An 11,798-nucleotide genomic window follows, 5' to 3' on the forward strand; every position below is an offset into this window, starting at 1 on the left:
AGCACACAGTCAGTCAGTGAATCAGACTTGCTTGTCCTGCCTTACCAACAGATGTTTTAGTTTCCTCATGAACTTTGTCTTCATACAACTTGAGAATGACACAAACACCAACATGAGTATAACCAAATAAGAAAACCTTATGAGCTACCTAATGTGAATTATATTTAGAAAAAAAATGAGAGACAGAGAAAGGAGGTGGAAGATGATGACAACAATCTCGGAAATCTTTTCACAAAAAGAAGTACCTGTATGCAATCTAGATGTCAAAAAAGAAATGCTAGAGGTGGGCCATCCATCCTTCTCTGCAGGGCTGGCTCTTGCCCACTCATGTGGGCGTGAGTGTGAGTTTGTGACCCATGGAAAATGATCTCTCTCTCACTTCAGGTCTGGCTGTGACTGCAGTCACTTTATAAGCTCTAAGAGTGGGCAGCAGTGAAGAAGAATTATTATTTCTGTTCTACAGGTCAGGCTCCTAGTGACATCCTGAAACATGTTAAGCTATATTATAACCATGAAGGTAAGTCCTTCAAAACCAGACTGAGATCTAAATTTTTCAGTCAAATGGAAATGTTCCATTTTTTTATTTTTATGAAGTCTGGAGAATGTCCTGGGGAAAATATGCTCTGGTCTGGGGGAGGGCTCTGATGAAACAAGTGAAGTTATTAAAAATATTGTGTTTTGCTTTTGGATCAAATCTTCATGAACAGACATATTTTACCTTATTAATGATCCTGTATTAGAAAAATAGATCAAGCTCTTAATAAGGGTCTTATGACAGATTCTTTGTTCACTGTATTTCAGCTAAAATGTTAAGCCTTGTGTCTTTTTATAGATTTTATAGCTCCTAGTTAAAGATACATATGCCACTTCCTTCAACCATAAGTGAGAAAAAATGAACAGTATAAAAAATGCTTTATGGCTACAAATCCTCAAATAGCTGACATTCTACACTTCCAGAAAGAAAGAAGAGGGCCACTTTCAGCTCACAGGTCAGCAGACTAAACTGAGAAACTCTGTCAGAGAGTATTGTGCACAGAAGCACCAAGGGGAGGACTTACAAAGGAAACACTCACCTGTACAGAGTGCTGCACTTCAATCACCTTTCAGATCAAATCAAATATAGTCTGAGTGTAGTTCCTGATTCAGTCTCCTCCCCTGGGGGAGATAGATCGAGTTCTTACACTTGCACTTTCAGGTGAATGAACTTGAGGAATTAATAGGTCGTTATAATTTCTTTTCTAGGTGGAAAGCTTGCACTTCAGCTTGGCAAGCTTGCATGCTGAACAATTGCAAGTAAAGAGCCAGTCTGAAACTTTTAGGCGTGTAGTTCTGACCATTTGAGGAAGGCTTTTCCTTAGAGGCATCAAATCTCTGGTTTTATTCCATGCTGTTCCTAAATTCTCATCCACCTCACTGGAAAAGAGCATACAAATTATGCAGTCATAAACCCACTTATATTTGGCTGAAAATAATTATTCACAGCAAATTAATGGCCATTAGAGTCATTTAGTCCACAAAACATTTTTAGGGTTCAATAATTTTTTGTATCTCTCATGCTTACTGTCCCAAAATTTTAATAACTAATCTTCATTATAATGCTACCCGTAAAATGAGAACATAACATTTGGTTTGTCTGGGAAATTGTTAAAATGTAATGAAATGATACATAGGCTAAGGCTGGCCTTTTATTTTTGATGATATGTACAAGTCATTCCAGCTCCATCTTATGCTTCTTGATTAACAGAAGCAGTTTACTACTACACTAATAGATACCATTTATTTCATCTGCTGGAAGCAAAGAGATTAGGCATCCTTCAAATTTTCTTATCTGGAATAAGCCCCTATTTTGTTGCTACAATTCCAGAATCATGTCATGTTAGGAAACTGAAGAAATACTCTCAAAAGGAACAACAAACTACCAACTCCACACTGCAAATAAAAACAAAATACAATTTGGTAGGTATTTAGGACTCCAGTCTTAAGACATTCATTGTTTTGCTCCTACCTTTTCCAAGGGAGTTGGTTTGTCCAAGGAAAGTGTCTGGCTACCTCTGGAAGCACCTGGTTTCACTTCTTCATTCCACATATTCTTTCAATTATAATTAAGGTCTGGAAGTGACTTTGTCCTCATTTTACAACAAAAAACTGGGGTTCAGGGAGAGCAGACGATCAACTGAAATAACAGGTTCTGCTGCAAAACAAGGGCTTGAACTCTACTGTAAAAGATCTAAAGTCTACATACTGGATTAACCTTAAAATAACTCAGTTGTCTCTAACTAGGATAAATAAATTTATCATGCTACTGCCAGCAGGTACCATCATCTGAAAGAAAGATAACAACTGTAGGATAAGATGCATTGCTATTCAGCAGTGCTGATAATGATTAATTTTATGCTTGTACTGCTTTATATGTATAGGCAGATATTTATTATGCAGTGGTTTTTAACACATCAAAAAATCCTTGGTCTGAGAGTTTCAGGTTTCACGGTCTATTTCCCTGTTCCAAAGCAGAGTTAACTGCAATTGTGCTATCTCTAGATAAACATTCACATCAGGCTGTGCAAATTCCACAGCATTTCCAGTAAACCATCCCAGTAACCTTGACATTACAAAGGTTTTCACAGAATCACAGAATGTTTGAGGTTGGAAGGGACCTCTGGAGATCATCTGGTCCAACTGCCCTGCCAAGCAGGGTCACCTAGCATATGCTGTACAAGATACAGTTTCTGGTATCTAACCTGAACCTTCTTCATTGTCTTTTAAGGTTCCCCTATTTATTGTGAACATGAAGGATATTTAATTTCTCTCTTGATACGAAATGTTGTATACTATTAACTGCCATGTTCTCCTTCCATACTTTTTTTCTTTAGGTGAGACAACCCAAATTAATTCAACTTTTAACACCTAAACACCTAATAAGTCCTGCTGATCTTTTTACTTTTTTTTTTTTTCCCTCCACATCCTTCTTGAATTGTTCAACACAAATTACTCCAGGTGAGATCTGGGCGGAAATAGGTAAAGAGGAAGGACCTCACCCACTGAACATAAAAAACTGCTCACTACAGAAAATTATCAGTTTATCTATATAGATACTATTTTTTTTCCTTCCTAATACTTTTGCTGTTTTGAAAACCAGCCTATAAATGCTGGTGCATGACAGAAAACTTTGAAAATTTGGGGGAGATGTGAGTTTGCGAGGAGAAAAAGTCACTTGTGTATCATTTATTTACATGGCTGGGTGGGTCCTGCTCACATTTTTATTGGCGTTTAAGCCAGTGTTTTCACAAATACATCTTTGTTTCCAAGGCTTCAAGCAATTTGAAATTAGCCTCTGTGACTGCTAGCTCTGGAAGCTAACCAAGAAAATTGTTCTTTTAAAAAATCTAATAATAAAATGGAACCTAGAGTACCAGGAATATTTTATACATGTTAAATGCTGTGTTATTTATCTTCATGGCTACTATACACTACTTCTGTTATCTTGTCACTGTTGCAAAGATAAATGTCTCTGCATAATAATTCATTATGAATCCTCTCTCTAGGTATACCTTAAATAAATAGAGATGCACTGCTGAGGCAAGACAGTTTGGGAATGGTTGCCCATTTTGTTAGAAAACTGCAGGCAGAGGATATCTGGGACCAAAATCCACAAGGTGAAAGCTAAGGGCCAGAAATATATCTAATCTGGAATCCAGAAGAGCTCAAACACTTGGCTCTTGCAGCCTAATAATGATTAAATGAGCCAAGGTGGGGCACTGAACTTCACTATCCCCTTGGGATTTTTGTGGTTAATGATCTATTGTCATACATTTAGTCATGGATGTTCTTCATAGTCTGATTAGAATTGTTTTCCAGTGCAGAACAATGCCAAAGAAAATACCAAATATGTAGCAACAGCTCTTTGACGCTCCACCAGAAGCTTAAGGTGTTGGGAATGGAGAGGAAGAGTGACAGTCCAGTTACTGGAAAGCCAAGCTCTCTCTTTGACGACACAGGAATGGATCCAACTCCTTTGTTGATAAGTGAACCAAGTTAACAAGAAGATGGACACAAGCTATAGAAAATGAAGAGCAGAAAGTGCAGTGTACTCTAAGACAAAAGACCTGAAAGTTCCTCAAGGTATAAGTAGATATACGCATATCACACGTTAATAATAAAGGTCAACTATGATTTTAAATTCACATAACAAATACTGCAAATCTCATTTTTAAAAAATTATTAGTATTTTTATATCTTTAATATTATCACAATGAACCAGCAGCTGTTCCAAGATTTCATGCATTTTCTAAAATCTCTGATGAACGTGTATGCATATAGGAGCTTAAGTGCTTGTAATCAAGATATTATCATCTCCTAATGGTTTTATATTCAGGCAGCTAATCCTACAGTTTCTAATTAAGACAAAGAGGAAGTGCTTCAGTTTGCAAAATTTCAGCATATTCTATTTTTTTTTTGAGAAAGAAAATGCTAAAATGGAAAACAGACATTAGTTTGGAAGGTGAAACTGTGTGAACTGATCAATGTCTTGAAAATCCTGTACAGAAATATGGGACCCGTAAATATCGATCATAGTTCTCATGTAAAAAACTTCAGACAAAAACATTTTTGCATATTCTAGTTTCATGCAAGATGCCAAACAAATAACATTTTTTCTGTATTAACTTTAGACAATCCCTCTAACTCTGTAGAATTGTTGTTCAAATGTATTTTAAAGGAAGAAATACACCACACGAGTACTGCCATGATATATTCAGTATAGCTCTGAGGCTTTTATTCTCTGTTAGCTAAAATAGTAAGTTAGAATGTATATTAACACAGTTCTGATGGAAAAAAAAATATATCTGGAAAACAATGATTTATTCAGAAGAATTACAGGTCTAATATTTTTAGTGCTGTTCAGATGGCTATAGTATGTGTACCCAGTGTATTTTAAGCACAAAAACTCAGAACAGTTGAGGTTGGAAGGGACCTCTAGATGTCCCCATGTCCAACCCCCCTGTTCAAGCAGGGACAGCTAGATCTGCTTGCCCAAGACCATGTCCAGGCAGCTGTTGAGGATCTCCAAGAGGGAGACTCCACAGCTTCTCTGGACAGCCTGTGACAGTGCTCCATCACTGGTAAGTGCTTCTAGTGTTCAGAGTGTGACAGTTTGTGTCCATTGCCTCTTGTCCTGGCACAGGACACACTGAAAAGTGCCCGGCTCTGCCCTCTTTGCACCTCCCTTTAGGTATTTATAGACATTGATAGCATCCCTCCCAAGCCTCCTCTTCTCCAGGCTGAACTGCTCTTTCAGCTTCTCCTCATGGGAGAGCTGCTTCAGTCCCTTAATCACCTTCATGGCTCTCCATTGGGCTTTATCCAGTATGTCCATGTCTCTCTTGTACGGGGACACCCAGAACTGGACCCAGGACTCCAGGTGTGGCCTCATCAGCACAGTGTAGAGAAAACATCACTTCTCTTGATATGCTGGTGATATTTTGCCTCACGTAGCCAAGAATGCTGTTAGCCTTCCTAGTAGCAAGCGCACATTGCTGCCTCACTTTCAACTTGGTGTCCACCAGGGGCCCCAGGTCCTTTTCTGTAGAGCTGCTTTCCAACTGGATGGCCCCCAGCATGTACTGGTATGTGGGATTGTTCCTCCTTATGTGCGGAACTTTGCGCTTCTCCTTGCTGAACCTCAAGAGTTTCCTGTCAGCCTACCTCTCCAGCCTGACAAGGTCACTCTGGATGGCAGCCTGGCCCTCTGGTGAATCAGCCACTGCCCCCGGTTTTGTGTTATCTGCTAATGCACTGAGGATGCACTCTACCCCATCATCCAGATCATTAACAAAGATGTCAAACCGTACTGGAACAAGTATTGATGCCTGGGGTACTCTGCTCATTACTGGTCTCCCACTAGACTTTGCACCACTGAGCACTATCCTCTGGGTCCGTCCGTTCAGACAGTTTTCAGTCCACCTCACTGCCTGCTCATCCAGCCCATACTTCAGCAGCTTCTCCATAGGGTTCTTACAGGGAGCAGTATTAAAGGCCTTACTGAAGTTTGGGAAGACAATATGCACTGCTCTCCCCTCATCCATCAGGCTGGTGATGCCCAAAAGATATTTGCATCCAAGATACTGCAACCACAAGTCACTTATCAAAATTCTTTCCTGCAGCACTTCTTTTAATATCAGCATTCATCCTTGTCATTGTCTCTATGTAGAATCTGCATCAAATTTGCCTTCTGGATTAGTACTTTTATATCAGCATAATTTTCAACAAATATGGGGTACACATATATTTAAAATATGATGTTTAGCTTTTAGTTTTTCATACTAACAGCACCATGACCACCATGACACCTGCTAACAATAAAGCAGAAAAAGGAAAAGACTGCTCATGTCAATTATAATAAGAAAAATGTTTGAAATCAAGACAAACATTTGACAATTGAGGAATTCTGTTGTGAAAAGCTGCACCCTTTACTTGTCTGAGTACTGTCTATGGGAGCAGCACAGAAAAGTAAGCATTTTTTTTGTGACAAAATGTCATCATTACAGGCACTGATTAATATTTTATTGAAATCTATTGTCTTCATTTTTTTTGTGATTGTGCTTTTTCCCTGGGGATCTCAAAATACCTCACAGAAGCTAACTGACTGTTTACACAGTACAACGATCATTTACTGGGACATGATTAAATGCATTTATTAGCATCCAAGATAAGCAATAGGTAAATCTTACACAAAGAGAACATGAAAGTAGAATCTTGGACCACATTGTACCTGCAGCTTAATTCCAGTCTGTTAGATGATAATGTCAAGTATCAGTTTTTGACTCTCTGTTTCCCTCTCTAGATAGTAGACAAAATTCACTGGCTTGTAAGGAAGAATCATTTCAAGTAAAGTAAGCATTTCAGTAAATTACAAGGAGATAGGTTAACACAATCTCTTCCACCACAAAATATGTTTGCCTTTCCTGATATCTTATTTGGAACTTTTGCCAGCACACTCAAGATTAGGCAGAGAATATTTTCTGCTGGGTCAAAGCATGAGAGATTATGATGTCAGGAAAGGTCTCACTATTTTGCTATCTCCTTCATTTCTTATTTCTTGCTGTTTTTGATAACACCTTCTAAATTAGTAAATATCTCACTTTAGTGAGCAGGATATATGACCTGAAAAGTACTAGGCTTTTACAAACTGAAAAAGCCCAAGTGCAAAAGGAGAAACATTTTATTTCAGATGTATTATCTCAGCTCTTATCAAAGTGTAAAACCAGCATGAAAGGTTGATATTTACAATTTACATCCCATTTTACCAGCAATCAGTTTGATGCCATACTATAGGTCTCCCGCAGTAGAACTTGACTGTCTAAGGAGTTAGATAACTCTAGCAGTGTGACTGCAGAACACATCAGTCCATATAATCAAAACCTTAGCTTAGATGAAGTGAGAGAGAAAAAACAATTTCAATATATCTTCATTCTCTCCAACCTCTTTATGGTACTAGGAACACATTTAACTTTTTGGTTTCTACATCGTCTTGAGCTCTGGAGCTTAGCAGCTATTAAGTGTTCAAGGTTACTACAATAGCTATGTATGGTTAGGGTATGAGAATTCCTGAGACACATCTGTCCCCAGCAGGAACTGCCTGTCTTTGGGTAACTGGAAGTGTTTTTAGGGATTTATGCAACATATGCCTTTTCTGACAATGTTTCTGCAAGCAGATTTTTTTCACATTTCCATTTTTTGAACAAAGCCAAAAGAAATATGATCATATCTTAAAGCAAAGAAATGCCCTGAGATGGGAACAGAGTTAGTAAAGATGGGAAAAGAGTTAGTGAAGATGTTGTTTTGTTGTCTTTTTTTTTTTTTTTTATGTAGTTTGTGGCATTTCTGAGTCTTCTTAAAGATTTCTACTGTGGGAAACTGCCAGAAGAATTGAGCAGCAGAGAAGGGGAGAAATCTTCCTGATCACAGATCTTTAGCAAGCTGGAGCAACACTTGAAGATTTTACAATTTTTGGCACATTTAAAATACTGTGGATCTGACATAGCTTGACACCATAACTTCATAGTGATTTCCTGCTATAACTGTAGAAAAAATCATGAAGACTTTGGTTTTGACTAAATTAGATCTGCTTAATAATCATTATTTTACTGCCATGCTTACTTCTGATATTTCAGCTTCTGTGTAGCTGCAATGAACTGTCATATTGAAATCAATTAATTTTTTCCCCCCTTTGGCACCAATTAAAACAAACAAACATAACACTATTAAAAACAGAAATAAAATTATTCTTCAGAAATAAAACAGCTTCTATCTTTTAGAAGATTTTTGGTTTACTTTCCTGAAATGCAGATTTTTTTAAGCAAAAGCCTACTGAAGTGAAGATCAATATAGCTAATAATCCACCTCAAAACAGTGAATATTTTAAGGTTCTGCATCTTGCTAACCACTGGGATTTGAAGTATCTTATTCCAATAAAGCCAGTTTCATAAATGTATTACATATAAAAAATCTATTTCTCGTCTTCTGTCTTAGCAGTAATGTAAAGATATTGACAGGATAGCTGATTTTCCATCGTGGCAAAATGGTGGAGAGCAATGTGAAAATATATTACCTCAGATAATTTGTTTTTATTGCTATTATTATTTAAGCTAGTGTTATGTACGTTCCCAGATAAAAGTAACATAAACTATAAAATTGAAATAAAGGTAAACTTTGTTCTGTTTTTAACAGATGATTCAGCTTGGCCACAAAACATAAATGGGTCTTTTTTTTTCCCTTTCCCTTTCCCTTTCTCTTTCCCTTTCCCTTTCACGTTTCCTCTTCCTCTTCCTCTTCCTTTTTCTTGTTAGCAAACGTTGTGGAGGTAAAATATATAAAATGCATTGGATATTCTTGTGGGATCGTGTAAAACTTTTAGTCACCACCTGTAGATATTACTAAATACAAGACTCAAAGCTGTAAAATGTTTCTTATCACATAAGCATGTTTTCTGTTTCCTACATGTGTACCATATATGTAAGTACAAATAAATAAGCATCAGTGTTTTGTGCAGAGGAAGCTCTGCTGTGGCCTAGGAGCACAGGGTGCTAGAACAGCCCCTTCTGTCTGAGAATCATAGAATCATTAAGGTTAGAAAAGACCTCCAAGATCATCTACTCCAACCGTCCCCCTACTACCAGCATTACCCACTAAACCATGACAATGTGCCTTGGTCATCCATGTGTGTGAGTACAGATACAGTTACCAGAAAACAGTAGGCCAACCAGTGGAAAGGTAACATGCTGGGAGCTCTCCAAAGAAATGAGTAGCCCCAGAAACCAGCAGTCCCACCAGATCCCCAAGAATGGAGAAACTCAGGACACCAAAGGCCAGACAAAAGCCACCAACATGTATGGGCACCAGCAACGGGCTGCACAACTTGGACTTTGTGTGGTGAAGCAGTGGTTGTTCTTTGTGAAAAAAAGGCTTCAGGACTACATGTATGCCTGATGGGACAAGGGTCTCCTGGGGACTTTCTGAAGATGCCACTGGCATGTCAGAATAAGCCACTGCTTCTGTCTCTGGGCACAGCTGGGGTAAGTGAATTTACTGCAGAGACAGTTATTTGCTGTTAACAATAACAGCTTGATTCTATTAACAGTTGCAGTTTAATTAATAAAAAGTGTTCTAATTGATACTGATTGTGATCTTTGCCTGTCCCTAACATAAAAATGAGCAATTTGCTTAAGTCAACAGAACATCATACTAGTACCTCCATTTAATTGTAATTATGGTTAATTTGAAAAACTGGTTTTATTGATGAAATACAATAAAGGAGTAAAATATATGCAAAAATCTAAACTTTATCCAAACTTTTTGTCCAAGGATTTGAAAAGTCACTAGATTTTTTTTTTTCCTCTTGTCCTCTTTTCCTGACAGGACAAGAAAGTCCACTCATCCTGATGATCAATGTGGTTTATGAAACATTTTATTAACAAGAATCCAAACAAAGACTGCTCCAAACCTGTGGAAAGATTACCCTAGTTTACTATTTACTTTTGAGTATGCCCTCAGTTATGGAAAGAAGAAGATGTTAAGAGCTTTGTGAAATCATGGTGACATTGTGTTATAATTCACAAAGGACGTGTGTTTGCTTTCTGATGGAGTGCTGACATAGATGTCAGGAGAACCCAGGAAGCCTGGCTGACATTGCTGGGAGCAGGACAGAGTGAACACACCAGCAAGAAGTCTGGGTTTTTGTTGTTAAGTTCTAGGAGAGAACAGCCTGAAGCTGACAGATCACTTTAGGTTAGTGGATCCCAATTTTTGTGGTAAATGGATCACTGAGAGCTGTCAAAACTTACCACCCTCTCAGTATGTACCCTTACCTTCAAATCAGATTGAAAGCATTGCAGCAGAGATGTTCCAGGGACCAACTATGCCTGGTCTTATGCACTTCAGCCTCTTGAGACACGAAGTTTGCAGACCATGGTTTGCTTCCGTGACTTGTTATGACACATGGATACAGGCATCTGAGAAACAGCCATAGCTGAGGGCTGGTGACAGGAACTGCCAACCAGCCTCTGGGGCTGAACTTCCCTTCTCTTGCCCGGATGTTGTCACAGTAAAGACAGAAAAGGGAATGCTTTCCTTAACCAGGGAACATTATATTTGGTAAGCAAACCCTGGTAAATGAGTAACCAGGCAAGCTCAAATCTCCCTGCCCCAAAAGTGAAAAGGCACAGCACTTTAAATCTCTGCTTTGGGTTTTCCTTCTCACCCTGAAGTCGTACAGCTGCACTTTGTCACTGTCCGGAGCTAAAAGGTGAAGTCCTGCCTCAGTTTTCCCCACCAGCAGTGGGACAGGTTGAGGGCCTGACTGCAGAGAGGGATGTTATTGGTGGTGAATGAAAAAACAAAAGTGGCAGGAATGGAGTGCATGGGACTGCTCGTCTTTCCTTCTACCCTTTTTGTCTATTCATGGCTGTAGCCATTATTTTTAAATCTATGTCCATGGCTTTCTGTGTCTTTTGTGGAAGAAAACAAACAAATAATAATAAAAAAAAAGGCAGTAAAAACCAGCTGGATTGTATTAGCAATTAGCTAAGACACAATGGAAAAGTGTCCTAATTTACTTGCAAAGGGCCAGGTGAAAAGATTCACAATCTGAAGCTAATGAAGAAGACAGGCTGGGAAAGAGAAAGCTGCTTTTCTGTGCAGCACCTCTGTAAACCTGATAGGGTTACAGACTATGTAAATGGTGCAATAATGATTATCTTGCATTTATTTGCTTTATTTTTTATTTTAACTGATTTCAAAGCATAAAGATTATCATATTTTCTTTTTACTAACCTATCCATTTCCTGCCAGAAGAGGAAGCTCAGGGGAGAGCGTAGGAGCATGATAAATACTATTATTTGAGTAATATTTTCCTTGCCATATCTTACTGTATTTCAGTAATCAGTAGTTAAGGCCCTCTTACTGGAAGTTGCAAGCAGACTCTCACATTCAATTTGTAAGTCAGATATTCAGAGAAAAAGAAATAAAGCATTTGTTACATGCAGTGATAACCACTTTTGACGAATAAATGCAGTACCCCCCATGAGGCTGCTTTGTGACAATTACCTCCAAGAGTTTGTAAAGATTTGTTATAAATGGAGCAGGACAGGCTCTCCCCTTCTCCCTGCCTGAGAAAGGATGACAAGTTTTGTTTTGCTCTTTCTCTTATGGCCTACTAAATAATTGTAGAGTATTTTCTCTCTTTCCTCCTCTTTAAAGATGACAACCAAAGATGATACATCTGCAATAATTTTCCTGTCATCTTT

At 38.3% G+C, this 11,798-nt stretch overlaps 1 protein-coding gene and 1 long non-coding RNA gene across 7 annotated transcripts in view; one reads left to right on the top strand and one right to left on the bottom strand.

The window, feature by feature from the left end:
* The window catches only part of LOC310895795, a 48,762-nt gene extending 37,031 nt beyond the window's left edge, over positions 1–11,731 (bottom strand). For 5 of the 6 annotated variants that reach the window (XR_014580962.1, XR_014580963.1, XR_014580964.1 and 2 more), the window contains exons 1-2: positions 2,006–9,973; positions 1,074–1,413 (exon numbers count right to left, since the gene is read on the bottom strand). This is a non-coding gene — a long non-coding RNA (uncharacterized lncRNA). Of the gene's footprint in view, positions 1–1,073; positions 1,414–2,005; positions 9,974–10,361 lie in introns of those variants that run through there. The other variant, XR_014580961.1, reaches the window with a different exon arrangement.
* The window catches only part of LOC310895793 (uncharacterized protein), a 45,861-nt gene continuing 38,164 nt past the window's right edge, over positions 4,102–11,798 (top strand). Inside the window, exon 1 of the mRNA XM_083827460.1 lies at positions 4,102–4,119. The gene's annotated coding sequence lies outside the window, so the exon portion shown is untranslated. The remainder of the gene's footprint in view (positions 4,120–11,798) is intronic.

This window comes from Anser anser, assembly GCF_964211835.1.
Source record: "Anser anser genome assembly, chromosome: 2".
In the NCBI taxonomy this organism is placed as follows: Eukaryota; Metazoa; Chordata; class Aves; order Anseriformes; family Anatidae; genus Anser; species Anser anser.